Genomic DNA, 17,255 nt, shown 5'->3' on the forward strand with positions numbered 1-17,255 from the left:
CAGCAGCCCCTGGGCACCATACATCCACTGGCACCCTATGCTCAGGCATTCCGGAGGGGTGCTGCCATCATGCAGGAAACCACTGGGGCCCCCTGTAGCTCAGGGCCCACCAGTAGCCTGCCTCCTGGCTGCAGGGGAGGCGGGAAGGCTCTAGGGGAAAAAAAAAAGGATCGGGCCCCTTACCTCTTCCCCTGCCTTGGCGGAGCCTGCCTGCTCCATGGCAGGCGGCCCTGATGCTTCATTCTAGCTGTGGCTTGCTTGCATAAATGCTTGAAATGCCTCAGGATCTATAATAATAACACGCTTATTCTGTCTGTCCGGAGCACTGTGATTGGTTATTTCAGTAAGCATTGTGATGGGCTGCTGAGACAACCGGAGTACTCTGGACAGACAAAATAAGCCTGTTATTATTGTAGTAGGCTTCATTAATATGCGTTAATCAATTTATGGTACCAAAATTATTGGTGTAGTTCTCTTGACAAAGACATCTTAGACTTGACTTTGAAATGCAGGGTACATATGGGCTTTCCTGGTTAGATTGGTCTAAATGCCCACTTGTAGAGGTGTGCATTAAATTACCCAAAAAATGGTGCGCCCTATCTGAATTAGTTCACCCGAGGAGGTGCACTATATTAGATCAAGATAGGGTTAACCCAGTCTAAGAAAGGGTTGTCCTGATCTGTGGAATGCCTGTACGCATTAGCAGCACAGCCCCATGGCTGGAAAAACCCATCCCCATGTTTACTAAGCTATTTTTATCCCCTCTGACTGGGAAGATCTCCCTGTGGACTCACCAGCCCCCTCCATCCAATCGCACTAAACCCCCCAAAATTGACTCACTAGTTCTCCCCGCCCTCCATAATTCTTCCTGCCCCTTCCACTACCCCAAGTTATTTACCTTGGGTTCCCCACATGACTCCCGGGAGCAGTGAGTGGCTGCTCTTGCTGCTTCTGGCAGCATCACACTGCTGCATATGGCCCCAGTCTAGGTGTAGGCAAGCTGCCTAGACCTAGATGGGGGGCAGCAAATGCTTATTTGCACCCACTGTTGCTATTCTTATTTTCCCTTATCTTAATAACTGATGAAGAAAGAAAACATTATGTGCATCCTGAAGCTTCCTTTGAGGTATACCGCACACTTAAACCAGTGCAACATCTTAAAGCTGAAGAATTTCTATATGTGATAATGGAGGGGGATGGGTGACATTTTCAATGGGAAGGAATTGTCCAAACATGACAGAGAATTACAAATGGAATTTGGATAATTGTTAGGCTGCAGGAAACACCTTGGTTTCACTGTTGTATTTGACAAATCAGTTACTGTAAAAACAATTTTCCAAATGAGTCTTCTTTGTAAGCAATTACTTTTTGCACTGATGTGTAATTACAAAGAAGGGCTGCCTTTACTGAATTTTTTTGCATCCTAGCAAACCCTAGCCAGAGTCTTTTAAACTTGCTGGCCTTTGCTCCCTGGGGCATCTCTCAGCATGCCTCAGTAATCTAGTCATTTAACAAAGCAAGTAAACAAAAAAAACCCAAAACAAACTAACAAGTGCCCCTGCCTCCCAAAAACCCTTATATTTTCATAATTGGTAGGGTTGGAAGGGACCTGAGCAGATCATCAAGTCTGACCCCCTGCCATGGCAGGAACGAGTACTGGGGTAAAATGACCCTGGCAAGGTGTTCATCTAACCTCCTCTTAAAGACCCCCAGGGTAGGAGCCAGCACCACTTCTCTTGGAAGTTGGTTCCAGATCCTAGCTGCCCTGACAGTGAAATAGTGCTTCCTGATGTCTAGTCTGAATCTACCCTCTGCCAGCTTGTGACCGTTATTTCTTGTCACTCCTGGTAGTGCTCGGGAGAACAGGGACTCCCCCAGTGCCTGCTGGTCCCCTCTGACTAGTTTGTAAATGGCCACTAGATCCCCCCTCAGCCTTCTCTTGTGGAGGCTGAACAGGTTCAGGTCCTGTAGCCTCTCCTCGTAGGGCCTGCCCTCCTGACCCCTGATCATGCAAGTGGCCCTCCTCTGGACCCTCTCCATGTTGTCCACATCCCTCCTGAAGTGTGGCGCCCAGAATTGGACGCAGTACTCCAACTGTGGCCTAACCAGTGTCACATAGAGGGGGAGGATCACCTCCATGGACCTGCTTGAGATGCATCTGTGGATGCATGACAAGGTGTGGTTGACCTTCCTGACCGTGTCCCCACACTGTCGGCCCATGTTCATTTTGGCATCAATAATGACCCCAAGATCCTTTTCTGCCTCTGCACTGATGAGAAGGGAGTTCCCCAGCCTGTAGGTATGTTGCTGGTTCTTCCCTCCCAGGTGCAGTACCTTGCACTTGTCAGTGTTGAAACCCATGCTGTTCTCTTCCACCCACCCCTGTAGCCTGTCCAGATCCAATTGCAGCCTATTCCTCCCTTCTAGTGTGCCCACATCCTCCCACATCTTAGTGTCATCTGCGAATTTGAACAGGGTGCTTTTTACCCCCTCGTCCAAGTTGCTGATGAAGATGTTGAACAGTACAGGCCCGAGGACGGAACCCTGGGGAACCCCACTGCCCACATCCCTCCAGGTCGAAAATGACTCTTCCACCATCACTCTCTGGGTGCGGCCCTCCAGCCAATTAGTGACCCATATGACTGTGTACATGTCGACGCCACAGTCCCCTAGTTTTTTAATGAGAACAGGGTGAGAGACATTGTCGAAGGCCTTCCTAAAGTCCAGAAAGACTACTTCCACTCCTACCCCTGCGTCTTCTAAGCTTGTTGTCCTGGACACAGGGAGGGGTCCCACATTGCTCCAGGTTTCCCAGAGCAGGCTAGCCCTCCTCATAGCCCTGCTGTCTCCCATTCTTGTGCTTCTCTTCTGCACCTCTCTCTTCTGCTAAGTGGGGTTTTTGATTCCCAGCTAGTCACTTTAGGTGCCTGTACACCCAAATGTAATTACAGTGCATTGGAGCAGATTCAATTACTTGACTCTGCTGGAGCATGGTAACTACCACGCTCCATCCTGTCTCCGCATCCCGTATATCAGTGTCCCCAAGCTTCAAAATGGTGGTGGGGGTGCTTTATCTAAAGCTTGTTCCCCCTCCACCATTTTGAAGTGTGGGGATGCTGATACACAAGATGCTCTGGGTGCTTTCATTAGAGCAGCTATCAGAGCCCACCAGAGCACATGTAAAAATGCCCTTGCTCATTAGCCTTCACATGGCTGCAGACCCTCATCCAAGCTAGTCTTAAGAGGAAGGTCACCCTGTTACAGTGCCCTAAAAGAAGTACTTGTTATGATCTCTGACCTTCTTGGGTTGAAGGGGGGTGGGGCGGGGACAGCATGGATAGGGTGTTGATAGACACCTCCAACTAAACACATTTCAGTGTTCTGAGAAAAAATATTGCCTGTAAATAAAAAGGTATGTATTGATAAGATAAAATTATTTTACTTTCTCAGACCAGTATTTAAGTATGACAGTAGTAGCTTTACTATTATTAACATAAGAAAGGAACCTGAGATTTTTAAAGCTAGATAATTTTGCTCACACTCCAATATTGTGATGCTTAAAAAAAGCAAACAGTGCAGCTCACTAATCAAATGGAAACTTGATACAGGCGTTCTTTAACAGAGTGGTAATAGCAACCATATTGTTGTTCTCATAGAAGATGTCATAGTAGTAGTTTATTTACAGCTTTCACTAAACCAGTATAACAGTATAATAAAATTAATAATACAAATATATATATGTATGTATATGTATATAATGTATGTATGTATGTATGTGTTGTTAATGTGTGTGTATATATATTTTGTGTGTGTATATAACATCCCAACATTTATAAATATCATATTTTCACAAAAAGCATACAACAAAATTACCTGCTCTACCAGTTACACAAGATTAAAACAGAATATGATGTATAATGATCTAAAAGAAGAGGTAAAATAGGGCAATGAACCATAAAACAGTACAAGAATATTCTATTTGATTTTGGCCCTTATTCTTTGTGCAAGTAGCACAAATACACCTAAGGAGTATAAGATAAGCTCTGAAGTGTTAGAAGGAAGTGATTTTTCCTCATTAACCCAGTATTTAGTTTTTCCCATTAATGGAGAGATCCATTTCCCTCTGATTTCTTCAAAGAACATACAAGACCATAGATAATGATTTAAGACATCAATCTCATTCTTCCCACAAGAGTACATTCTATCCAAAAATGGAATCTAATGCCACCTGCCAGTGACAACTGCAGATCTCATTAGCTTGAATCTCAATGAAGTGATGGTCTCTCTTGTTTGAAGCTCTGCACCACATAGAGGTTTCTGGTTCAAAGGAGTGTTTTATTAAACTTTAAAAGGGGGACATTTGAGACGGTCTCAATACCAACATATCCATGTGCATGCTGATATCCTTAATTCTTAAATTTATGTCTTGTTGTAAATACAAGGGACATATTGAGTCAGGTACTTGCAGTACATTTCCCAGGCCATTTATCTGGATGGGACTATAGATATTCTTTACAAACCAGGGTTTATTTGGCAGAGAAAAGGCTTCCAAAAATGCACTTCCTGGGGTATCTCATAGATGTAAAAGATCTAACTTTTATCTAGTAATTTAGGGTTCTTCATTAGGCTAAAGTTCTCATATTTATCAGACCAGTGTCAGAGTCCATGAGCCCCCCTGCCATAGAATTAAGTAAAGATAAAAGCCACCTTAAAATGTTATTAGAAATCTTGTCAATTTTGGGGTGGACCATAGGCCCCCTCTACATGTGCAGATAAAGCTGCAATAGGATCTAATGCACGATTCACACAACCGTGCCTCCTGCCATGCCACACATGCATGGCAGGAGGCGTGATTGTGGCATCATGCATTAGATTCCATCATGCCTTATTGCTGGTGCAGGAGGAGCCTCATCTCGGATTTCTACTGCACTAGTAAGAAGCAACCTACCACATTTAGAAGCCTCACGCACCCAGTTGAGGGACTCTCAGCCGAGGGGGCACCCCATGTACTGCTGGATCTGAAGGATCCCCGCTGCCCTGATCTCTTCTCCCCCCCGCCCCGGCCAACCCTCCCCCGCAGTGTGTGAAACCTAGGGCAGGTGGATCACCCCTGCAGTGATCCTCTGGCCCTAGGGATTTCCTGCACCCCTGAGCCCTAGGGATCATGGCAGCTGTGATCCCCATGATCTGAGGGTTTCATGCAACCCAAACCCCTAGGTACTGTGGCAGCCGGGGGCTTCACAGCCATTGGGGCTCCCAGCCACAGGGATACCCTGATATATGTGCAAATTAAAACTCAGCAGCAACCAGCTGTAAAGTTAGTACACATTTTGGAGGTCTAACTTTATAGCTGGATGGAGCCTTTTATTGTATACATGTACTTTGCACATGGAGCTGGTCTCTAGGTATTTGTGCAATTAACCAGTTAATAGCACAATACCTGTAATGTATAGAGGGGGCCATAGGGTCAACACACTAGGTTTCTTCTCTGTAAAATAAAATGGAATCTATCTTGGATCTACAGACCCTTAGTGCCTCCAGAACCACTCTTCTGCCCATCTTATCGTAGAAAAGTAAAACTCCACCCAAAGCTTGTTTTGCTGTAACATTTACATTTTCAATGTGCTTATTCCAGCTTAGATTTTTACTAAAATAAATTCCAAGATATTTAAATGAAGACACCGCCTCTAATTTCTTTTCCTGTGAAAACCAATCCCATTTCTTCTTTCATTTCCAAAAACCATTGCTTTGCTTTTAGCTTTATTGATGTCTGAGCTAGTGGAGTTGCAATACTATTGCAAGGCATCTAATAATTTTTGAAGACCTATTTGGGATCATGACAGAATTAATGTATCATCTGCATAAAGCAAGAGAATAGATGGTCATTCAAAATCCTAGGTACATGGAATGAATCCTCTGTTAAAACCTGTTTTAAATCATTCAGAAATACATTGAAAATTAGCAGAGCAATCAAACATCCTTGCTATACCCCTGCCTTAGGGAAACTATTGGATAGGGTATTTCAAATCCCATAATTCACCCTTGATGCTATGTTTGAATAGTAAGTGATGATTAATTGTAGGAGAGCTTTGTCTGTTGATGGTATTTCCAGTTTCTTCCATAATTTTAATCTATCTATGGAGTCAGAGGCTCCCTTGAGGTCTATGAAGGCTACATACAGATTATTTTATCTTTTAACATATTCAGTTGTTAGATAATACCAAGCAGTGGTCCATGCAGAAATAGCCTTCTCTAAAACTAGCTTGCTCTTTCACAAACTATTATTTTTGGAGATCCATATCAGAAGGTAAAAAGTTAAATGCCTTCCAAGTATTTTGGCAGGAATCCACATAAGGTTGATAAGGCAGTAATGTGGGGGGAGGGGGAGCGGTTCTCTTATCACAGTTTTTAAAAATTGGGACTCTTATATTTTCATTCCACTACTTCAGATAAATGCTTTATGAAATGTTTATATTAAAAATTTTGGTCAGAATTAGGCACAACCCATAAGGTTGGAGGGCGGTCCCCCATATTTCATTAATGATATCTTCATTGTCATGTGTATCTGGCCCACAGTTTATAGCATTATAATCCCTTGCTATTATTATTTTAATTTTGGAAATGTATTACAGATCATCTCAAAAGTATTATATAACAATTCTCATTTCAAAATTACATCAGATCTTGATGCGATTGGTGGGAAGTAAACATTAATAAGAACCAAGGGAGGTCTACCATGGTATTTAATGAGGAGTGATAGTAGACGGTTAGAGTCTTTCAATTTCTAATCCCTCAGTAAAACTCCTTATTGAGATGAGTGTAGCCATGCTTTTCTGCAGCCTGGCTTTAGTTCTATCATTCCAGCCATTTTTATAAATGACTGGAATGGTGTCCAGGGATGGATACTATCTTCCCCTTATCAGGTCTTTTGTAAAATCGCAATATCAGAATCATTAACGAAAGTTCCCCAAAATGGGTCAGATAATTTGTTTGACAACCCAGCTATGTTTCAGACTGTCACTTGTAGGTGTTGTAGGGCTTCAGCCTCTTCTTGATAGGTGCCTTGCTCCCAACCGATGTCAGGGTGAGACTTGGGCTCGAGTGCCATGTAGATGGTATGGGTGCTGCTCCTACTCACCTGCCACGTCTTTGATGTTCCTTGTAGGGGAGGCAGTTCCCTTCAGGTGGCCCTCAAAAGCAAAGAGGTCTCGACCCCGGTCTTTTCTTCGTGGGGCTCCAAACCTTCCCATTACCCCACCCTTACCACATCCATGGCCTGGACAAATGCTGCACTCTACAGGTCTTCCTTTGGATATCTGCTTTCACCCAGATTCCCACCCTGGGATGGGTTGTGACTTCTTGGTCAGTACAATCTTCCCCCACAGCCACTCTCAGCTTCAGGCCAACTTGGGCACAAAAACCTGCCATGCCTTAGGGCTAACTAGGACTTCAAATGAATCTAACAGAAAACATCTGGCCTCCACCGACGGACCCCTGGGATCCCATCTCCCAGTGTCTGCTTGTCACTCAAAATAAAGGAGAAAGAAAAAGGGGGGACTTGCTTGTCCCTTCCCTCCTAGTGATTATGGGGGTAGGCAGCCGCATCGTGCCCCATCCCTATCCTTCTTCCCAGCGTGACTGCCTCCATATCCCAGCTGACCTGGGGCTGCTCTCTTGCTCCTCCCAAGCTGGAGGGGCATGCAGTTCCCATGCTGGGCTGCTCTTTCCTCCCCACCAAGCTGCTTGTGAAGGGCTAGGAGCTCCCTGCTGCTTTCCCCAGCCGCCATACCTGTATTCTCTGGTGGGACTCTGGCATCGCTCCTGGGCATCTCTTGGCTCCCCAGGCTTGGGGTTCTTCTCTGCCCTGCCAGAGCCCTCCAGTTGCCGCTCTGCTCCTCTTGCCTGCTCTCCAGTCAGGGGATCCTCTGCTCGGCTGCTGGTGTCTCCTGGCCAGCATTTTGCTCTTCCCCTGCTAGCTGCTCAGCTGCGCTCCCAGCTGCTATTTGAGCAGCCCATGTCTCGCTGAGGCTCTGCCCCTGTCCCTTGCTGATCCGCAGCTTCAGGGAGCTCCAGAATCACGGAGCCTGCATCCGCATTTCCTCCCAGCTGCCGCTCCTTTGGGCTTCTGTGGTGAGTATCAGGGCATGTGGGGCAGGGGTCGGGGACCCACTAGAGGGACTTTTACTGCCCCTTTCACACAGACCAAAATACCAATATCACTTAAGGTCATAGCAGTTTGACTCTCTTAGGGACTTAGTCAATCCTTTAAGTCCAAAAATACAGCACTGTCATTAGTGGCAATCGATGCCCTTAACTATCTATTATATTCCCTACTCTGGAGAAATAAGGTGTCTTCCTTGATTACTACCCCATTAAGAGGAAAATTGGCTAGCCTAGTTAACACCAGGTGCCTAACACACAAACTCTTAAAACCTGTTTTCACAGGGGCATATCTGGCTGAGCCTTTCAAGGATTGAATTCTAGATACATAAATTGTCAGTTTTCCACAATACAGTTATTATTCCATTTATAGTGAAAAACGATAAAGTGCAAAAACACAATAAAATTGGCAGAATAAGTTCTTCAAATTTTATTTCAGTATTGTATGAGTATATTTCAATATAACTCAAAAACTGAATATAACTTACTCTGAAATATAATTTTAAGGCAACTGTTTTAGAAAATATTCTATGTGATGTTTGTTTACTCCCTCAGCTCAATTCCATCTTGTTTTTTTTTTTTAATTCTATGTAAAATCCAAATTCTGAAAGGATATCTGAAAGAAATTCAGATGACAGCCCGACACTTAGACATACAAAAAACTAGAACTCTTAGTTCCAAAATGATACCTTTTATTAGACTAATAAAAATGGCAAGAAAATTGTCCTTTTCTATAAGCTTTCGGGAGGAAAGTCCCTTCGTCAGGCTCTGGCAAAGTGTAGATGGTACAAGATGGTAAAAAGTCCTTATAGCTAGGAAACAGACTTCATTTTTGCACAGAGGGAGCTGAAGATGGAAGTCTGTCCCTCTGGGTCCATGAGTGTCTTTGTGAGCTGTGTTGAGTAGCTCTTTGATGTGTTGATCAGGTAAAATTCCTTCCCTGGAGGTGTCAGATGGCTGGCAGGGAGGCAAGAAAACTTCCTTGATGTTCTGCTTCCCTGCCAGCCATCTGACACCTCCAGGGAAGGAATTCTACCTGATCAAAACATCAAAGAGCTTCTCAACACAGCTCACAAAGACTTTTTACCATCTTGTACCATCTACACCTTTCCCAGAGCCTGATGAAGGACAGTTTTCTTGCCATTTTCCAGTTGGTCTAATAAAAGGTATCATTTTGGAACTAAGAGTTCTAGTTTTTTGTATATTTTTTTTTGTCTCAGACCACCATGGCTACCAAGTACACCCCTGAGCCCTACACTTAGGCACTACTATAAGTTATTACAATGGTAGTATCACTTCAGGTAACTCCAGTTTTGGACTTAATATCAATCCTCTTCTCTTCTGCCTTCCATCTGTAAAGCGAGATAAATCACATCCTCCATTCCATTCAACTTTCTGATTCACTTGAAGACTGTTTAGTAAGCACCTGTTTAAAATAATGACACTTTAGTACTTTTGTATTGTAATGGGAGTTATTATAAGTCTCTATAGGAATTGGTTTACTACCAATAATAATGGGCAAAAAAACCCAGTGGGCACATCTACATGTGCACTTTAACGCATAGTAGATTATTTTAAAATGTCCCATAAAAAGCATGACATTATGCTAATGTGCAGTAAAATAGTCTACTGCGTATTAAGCATCACTAAAAAAGCATGGAGATGTGATACCACAGCAATGCATTAGTGCAGCCTATTGCACCTTAATTTAGTACCTCACACTGGAGGTACTAAATTTAATGCACATTAGAAATGATGCATTAATGCATGGGTAGGCATGCCCAGTAAGTACTTTCTTCTAACCTAAAGGGATGCTACCCATTTGCTAATATCCCCAGTTTACATTTCTAAAGGGATGAGTATGTCCAGTTAGTATTGCTCATGATCTGTGACTTTTTATGAGAGACTACTGTGCTTGAATTCTATCACAGAATCATAGAGAAGTAAGGCTGGAAGGGACATACATGGGTCATTAGTACAACCCCCTGCTTGAAGCAGGATCATCCCTATCAAAACCATCCCATATGAATAGTTTATCTAACCTCTTAGCAAAACTAGTCAACCCTAACACAATACAAGAAATAACATCTTAACCTGCCATAGGTAAAACAGGGGGAGCCCATGGTAGCTAATGTCTGGCTGCTGTAAAGGTTTTTAATATTAATATACACTCGAGATCTCAGGAAGAGGGGCACACGCTCACTACAAAGGAAGGCCAAAATCCACAACATCCATACCAATGTGACTATGAGGTAAAATTCCTTCCTTTCTCCCAGTATGGGAGTCAGTCTGACCCTGAGTGGAGGGATGAGACCCTCTCGCCAGGGACCTCTAGGTTTAAGTCACAGCAAGAGCACTGGCACACCCCAATAAAAAAAACCTCAGCCTTTAATTTAGGGTTTTGTTAACATTAATGTTAGATGGGTCAGGAAAATCTTAATCCCTGGATTTGTCCACACATTAAGTCCTGTAAATTAGTTTTAAGTTTCCTTTAGGCATCTTGAAGTTATGCCGCTCCAAGGCAGGTTTATCCCTGATCCATGTTATCCAGCTCATGTTCCATCAATGTGGCCGCTCCTCAAAGATGAACCCCCAATTTTTGGTTCTCATGTATCCCAGGATCCAGTGTTCTTCCCTCTCCCCCCACCCCACCCTTCTGTTTGGTCTGTGTGGACAAACGTTCCACCCCCTGAACTCTACTGCCCAGAGGGTACTGGCACCAAGTCAACTTCTCCCACCCTCAAGGATGTGACCTGGCTCGGCAGCATACAGGAGCACAGACTGGTGTGGGAGGGAGGGCTAGTTGAGGAAGAGTGGGGAGCAATGTAGCATGTGCCAGATCAGGGTCCCTATGAACTGGGGCTTCCCTCGTGGTGCAGGGACAGTATTCCTATGATCTGGGGCTACCCAGTCCCAATGATCCTAATCACAATTTTTTAAAACGTGAGACTTTCTTTAATTTACCTACTCTTTATTTCTTTATAAAATCTTTTTCCCCACTTTATTTTATCCTTTAGTGGCTTCAGTGGCTGTCTTCCTTCATTTCGCTGCCCTGCTCCTGGCCACCATTCCCACCCATTGCCTCTCCACATCCCATATCACTATCTGCCAACTTCCAGTTTCATGCTTCTGCCTTCACCTCCCCATTTCTCCAATCCATGCCCACCTAGAGCAGGGATAGAAGTCTGTCCTGCCTCTCCCGTCCTTTAGTGGCAACTCACAACTGTAGCTCTTTGTCAGGCCCCTGCTCATTAGCCTTCGAGTAGCAAGTCACGGTTGTGCAGGTCAGGGACAGTCAGGTAAGATTTTTACCCCGAATGTGTGTGTAGTTGGGGCAAGGGCTAGGGCCCTTTGGTGGCTGAAGTATTAACCGATGGCCTTGCTTTCAGTTCCCATCACCCCTGGGTTCATCTGCCATGCCTTGGTTTTAAGTGATAGATTGGGGTGAATAGGAACATACCTGGTCTTTGATGTAATCTGTCATGAAGGTTAAGGAGAGTCCTGCAGGATATCTTTGCAGGGCTCCTCCTCCCCCACACCACACTCGCACTACTCTAGGTGAAGTGTTCCGGAGCTGAATGTTACAATTTTTCTTTCAAGATTATGTGGTTTTGTCTCTCTGGTTTCCCTTCCCCACCTTGACTTTGGCATTGCCACTTTTAGGAATGCCAGACCCATTCCAAAGCATTTCCCCTGTAGGGGGCACTAGTGCAAACAATAAATAAACCCTAGTCCTGCTTTGCCCATTCAGTAAGTCAGTCCAAGAAGTGTAGTATCCCTTCTGGAAGCCTGAGAGGTCCTGCTGCTGCAGGCCTTTCTCTCTTGCTTCCTATGAGGCCTCATCCTTATCTCTGCATACTCCCCTTCTGCTTCCCTGAGTACCTAGTTGGAGGCAGCTTGGCTAATTATGTCCCTCAGTCCCAGCTGCTTGCTACCTGCCATCTGCTGCTCTCTTGTCTGGTGAGGGAGGGGGTTTTCCACCACGGCTCCACTCTTTTGGAGCTTCTCTGGTGCTTCCCTCTTTCATGCCACCTCCAACTGCTTCAAATGTGATACGTATGGCCCCAACAGCCAATCGGGGAGCTCTGCCTGCCTCCTGTGACTGCCTCATGGTTGTTGCATGCCACATTCCCCAGATGTTCCTATTCCTTACCTGGCTTGGATGTCTTCCTGGTTTGCACCCAGATAGGCAGGCTGGGAGGGGCTTTTCTGGACACTGTGTTGCCTGGTAGGTGTGTCCTGTGTCCAAGCCCCCACTATAGTGTGACTGCTCTGAACCCAAGCTAACACTAACACTGATCAACATTTGAGATGCTTCAAGTATAAAGTGTAACAAAACCCTTGTATACAAAAAGGAATTTAACACAGAATAAAAAGCTATTGACTGATTGTATAGATGCATGTGATCAAGCCCTGATTATATTTTTTGTAGATAGACCAAGCTATACATATATATGTATATATACACATGCTATCTGTATAAAAATATTGAGAATAAGAGGTAACAATTTTGCTTGGCTTGCTTGTTTTTCTTGGGTTTTTTGGAGGGTGTGGGGGGCACTTTCTCCATCATTACATTTTTTTTCTTCAACTATGTCACTATCTGTGAGATCCATAATGGGTTTTACATATCAGCAGTCACATGCATAGAACTTCACACTTATTCTCATGGGCTGCCATCCAAAACCATGTTGGGAAACAATATCTGAACCTATGTTCACCCTAACCCCTGCTCAGTATTTCAGAAAATTTTGCTTAAAATAATGACAGGTCACACAGATGTCTCTTGATTCTCTGCCGTTTGCCATTCAGACCATTGGTTCATGTACTGCAGGAATTTCTGACAGACTTACTAGAAGATCTGTGAAGAAGTTCATCAAAGTAGTGTGTGTGTGTGTGTGTGTGTGTGTATGTGTAAACATAATGGAGAAAGAGCTGTGGTAGAATTCCTGAAGGTCATGTGTCTAGTCTCACAAAGTCCTTTCAAAACACAAGCTTTCAGAAAAGGAAAATCAAAATCCTGCTTTCAGATGAACAAAATAGGTAAAAGAAATCTTTCAATAGCATTGACAGAAAGATTGTCCTGGGGTATAAATAGAATCAAGGGGCAGTAATTCCTTACAAGAGGGATGTTTTCTCATCATCAAAAATAATACAAAGTATGACATACCAATAATTTAGTTGCACCTGAACAGAAATAGTTATAGTTTTTTTTTAAAAAACACAATCTTGTGTATTGAATATTAGACTATTACAATCTATGACTAAGATTAAATAAATGAACTTTTGCTGTGGTCTTAAAAAAAATAATATAGGAGTGTAACAGTGAAATGTCTTGCTAATGCAATATTGCAGGTCAAAGTAGACTTTTAACCTTCATTCAGAGAGAGAGGGGTGGCAGGCTTTAGTTTGTTATCATTGCCTTCAATAGGGAAGATGATACTTACTCTAATAATTGAATAACTTTTTTGTGTGTGGATTTTTTTAATTGAGAATAATTGCATGGTTACTCAGTTGCCATTTTTGTCGGGTTTCAGGCCAGAAGTTAAGTGCTAATAAACTGGATGTTTTATATTCAAATATCATCACATGTCAGTCTGTCTTTCTGTAGGTGGGCAGAAGGCAGGGAAGAGTTGCACCTTTTAGACTAATATAGAGATGCCTATGTTTTCATGTTAATAAATTGGGGTAACTCTGATGAAAAAGCAGTCATAGACCAAGCAGTGTGTGGTAGGACAGCAAACGGCAATGCTTTCCCTCCTGAAAAGCCACATATATCCTTTGACAGTGCTGTGACATGGCAAGTACAGGTCACCATTATAATAAGCCTGCCCAGCCCCCAGCCATAGGTCTGCAAGCCCTCAACAGCAGAGCAGGTGCAAGGTAGAATCTCAATGGGTATAAGGACAGATGAAAGCTGCAGCGCAACAAGATCTCCAATTATCTTGGCCTCCTTGCTATTTTGGATCAAGGTGCCATTCTTTCAAGAGCCATGTGGAAACTGATGTGCAGCAGCTTCTCCATGATAAAAGAAATCATGCACAGGTGTCTTCCATGGGAATGGTTTTTCCAGCACATTGCCTACCAAATAATGATGACAGGAGTAGGATTGTGAGGTCTGGAATCTCCTAGTCATGAACTGGCATGAAGGCAACAGTTACAAGAATATAATCTAGCACTTGGAACCAGGAATGTGATTCGGCAGCTGTAAATATGACTGATTAGCCCTCTTCAAGTTCTGCTCTGCTCTCCCTACATGGGGAGGGGGCTAGAAAAGGCACCCTGAACATAGTCTGCCTCCCTTTTTCCTGACTGGATAACTGCGTCCAGGAGGGAACACCTTTACTGTGGTCAAAAGCAATGACACACAACCAATTTTGGGACCTGTAACATCCGCACAGTCCTAGTGGGGAATGCCCAGAGTGTGGTACCACAGCTGTGGCCTAACAACAGACTGATTCTTCTCAGTGATTTCAACACTAGAACTGGAAAAGACTCATATCTCAGGAACAGAACCATTGGCAATGAAGTAGTGGGAACGATCAACTCCAGTGGTATTCTCTTTTTATCCAAATATGTGGAATATAGACTCACCATCATCATCACCCTGTTACACCAGAAAAGCAGGCACAAGACATCATAACAATGACTGCAGTCTAAACATTGCCCCCTGATTGACTGCATCATTGTGTGTGCGTTGGATCACAAAGATGTCTGTATCACCTGAGCTATACTAGGAGCTGACGATTGCTGGACAGATCACCGACTCATCTACTTTGTTATTTCATTCCAAATGGGTCCCAAACGATGGCTGCAGCAGAAGCAATGCCAATGGAAGATCAACATCAAAGGACTCAAGGTCTTAGTCAAGTGAGACCTCTTCCATCAATACTTAATGAAAAATTGGTGAATTCAACAACAATGGGAGAATGTTGGCAGCACTTGGGTTTCCCTCAAGTCCACCATCATCAGTGCCTGTAAAGAGACGCTTGGATACTCAATCAGGAAACATTAAGACTGGTTTGATGAGAATGACCCTGAGACCTAACAATTGATCAACTGCAAGTGAAAGGCCTTTTGTGCTTGGCAGAATGACATCAACTCCAAGTAAAAAAATTGAATCTCCAACAAGCCAAGGCACAGGTTCAAAGGAGGACCCGCAATATCAAGAACAGATGGTGGGAGGACAAGGCAAAGGAGATTCAACACCTCACTGACATCCATATGTGTGGGTTTTTCAGTGGCACCAAAGATCTATGGTCCAAGCACTGAGAGACCAACTGCCTTAAGACCTAAGGATGAAGGAGACCAGATCAAAGAAAGGGGAACCATCAATGCCTATTGGAAGGTGCATTTTGAAGAGCTTTTCAATCAAGACTTAGTTATTGATGAGAGTGTTCTTAATGCCATCCCATAATACCTTGTCATAAATGATGTTGGAATCCCTTCAACTCTTGATGAGGTGAAGAAAACCATCAAGCAGATGGAGAATGACAGGGCATCTGGAGCTGATGGAATTGCTGTCAAAATCTTTAAACAGGGGGGATATCACAGCTCCATGCCCTCAACTTAAGGATCTAAAATGATGAGGAAATCCCAGCTGACCTCAATGATGCCATGACTGTGACAATAGTCAAGAAAGGAGACAAGAACAACTGTGAAAATTACAGAGGGATTGCCTTGCTGTTCAATACAGGAAAGATCATTGCGAGAACACTCCTGAACTGTCTCCTTCCACTAGCTGAAAAGCTCCTCCCAGAATCTCAGTGTGGGTTTAGGGAATCAAGACGCACAACTGACATGATCTTCACTGCTTTCCAGCTGCAAGAAAAATTTTGGGATCAACATAAACCTTGCTACCTGGTCTTCTTTGACCTCATGAAACCCTTCAACTCTCTCAACCAAAAATCACTGTGGAGGATCCTTCTAAAGTACAGATTCCTATCAACATTCATGAGCATTTTTGCCTGTTTTATGATGATATGTGCTATGACTAGGAAAATAAAGGTTATATAGTGTTCAAATGGGAGGTATGCTCAAAGATCATTTTGCTTACTTTTCATCCAAGCATTTTGGGGGGAAAAGGGAATTGAAATAATGGAAACAGCTAATTCTCCATTAAATTGACTTTGCTGACTATTGCAAACTTAGCATATAAAAATCTTATTAGTTTTTGATTTTATTTCTTTTCCTATTCTCCACTGCTTCTTCTATCTTTATGTATAGTTAGTCTTTCTTTTTTAAAATTACAACTGCAAAGGGTCTATCATAGGCCTTTGATACGGTATCAGGCCTTCGATACGGTATCCCACACCATACTGGTGAACAAGTTAAGAGGCTGTGACTTGGATGACTACACAGTCCGGTGGGTGGCAAACTGGCTAGAGGGTTGCACCCAGAGAGTCATGGTGGATGGGTCGGTTTCGACCTGGAAGGGTGTGGGCAGTGGGGTCCCGCAGGGCTCGGTCCTTGGACCGATACTCTTTAATGTCTTCATCAGCGATTTGGACGAGGGAGTGAAGTGTACTCTGTCCAAGTTTGCGGATGACACAAAGCTATGGGGAGAAGTGGACATGCCGGAGGGCAGGGAACAGCTGCAAGCAGACCTGGACAGGTTGGACAAGTGGGCAGAAAACAACAGAATGCAATTCAACAAGGAGAAATGCAAAGTGCTGCACCTAGGGAGGAAAAATGTCCAGCACACCTACTGCCTAGGAAATGACCTGCTTGGTAGCATGGAAGTGGAAAGGGATCTTGGAGTCCTAGTGGACTCCAAGATAAACATGAGTTGGCAGTGTGACGAAGCCATCAGAAAAGCCAATGGCACTTTATCGTGCATCAGCAGATGCATGACAAATAGATCCAAAGAGGTGATACTTCCCCTCTATCGGGCGCTGGTCAGACCACAGTTGGAGTACTGCATGCAATTCTGGGCACCGCACTTCAAGAGGGATGCGGATAACCTGGAGAGGGTCCAGAGAAGGGCCGCTCATATGGTTAAGGGCTTTCAGACCAAGCCCTATGAGGAGAGGCTGGGGCACCTGGACCTCTTCAGCCTCCACAAAAGAAGGTTGAGAGGCGACCTTGGTGCTGGC

The 17,255-nt window shown here is 43.9% G+C and overlaps 1 protein-coding gene across 1 annotated transcript in view; it reads left to right on the forward strand.

Annotated features, from left to right (window-relative positions):
- The window catches only part of CFAP47 (cilia and flagella associated protein 47), a 757,346-nt gene that overhangs the window by 634,868 nt on the left and 105,223 nt on the right, over nt 1–17,255 (forward strand). The gene's annotated exons all lie outside the window — the stretch shown is intronic.

Source organism: Alligator sinensis, unplaced genomic scaffold (genome assembly GCF_000455745.1).
Source record: "Alligator sinensis unplaced genomic scaffold, ASM45574v1 scaffold243_1, whole genome shotgun sequence".
Lineage (NCBI taxonomy): Eukaryota > Metazoa > Chordata > Crocodylia > Alligatoridae > Alligator > Alligator sinensis.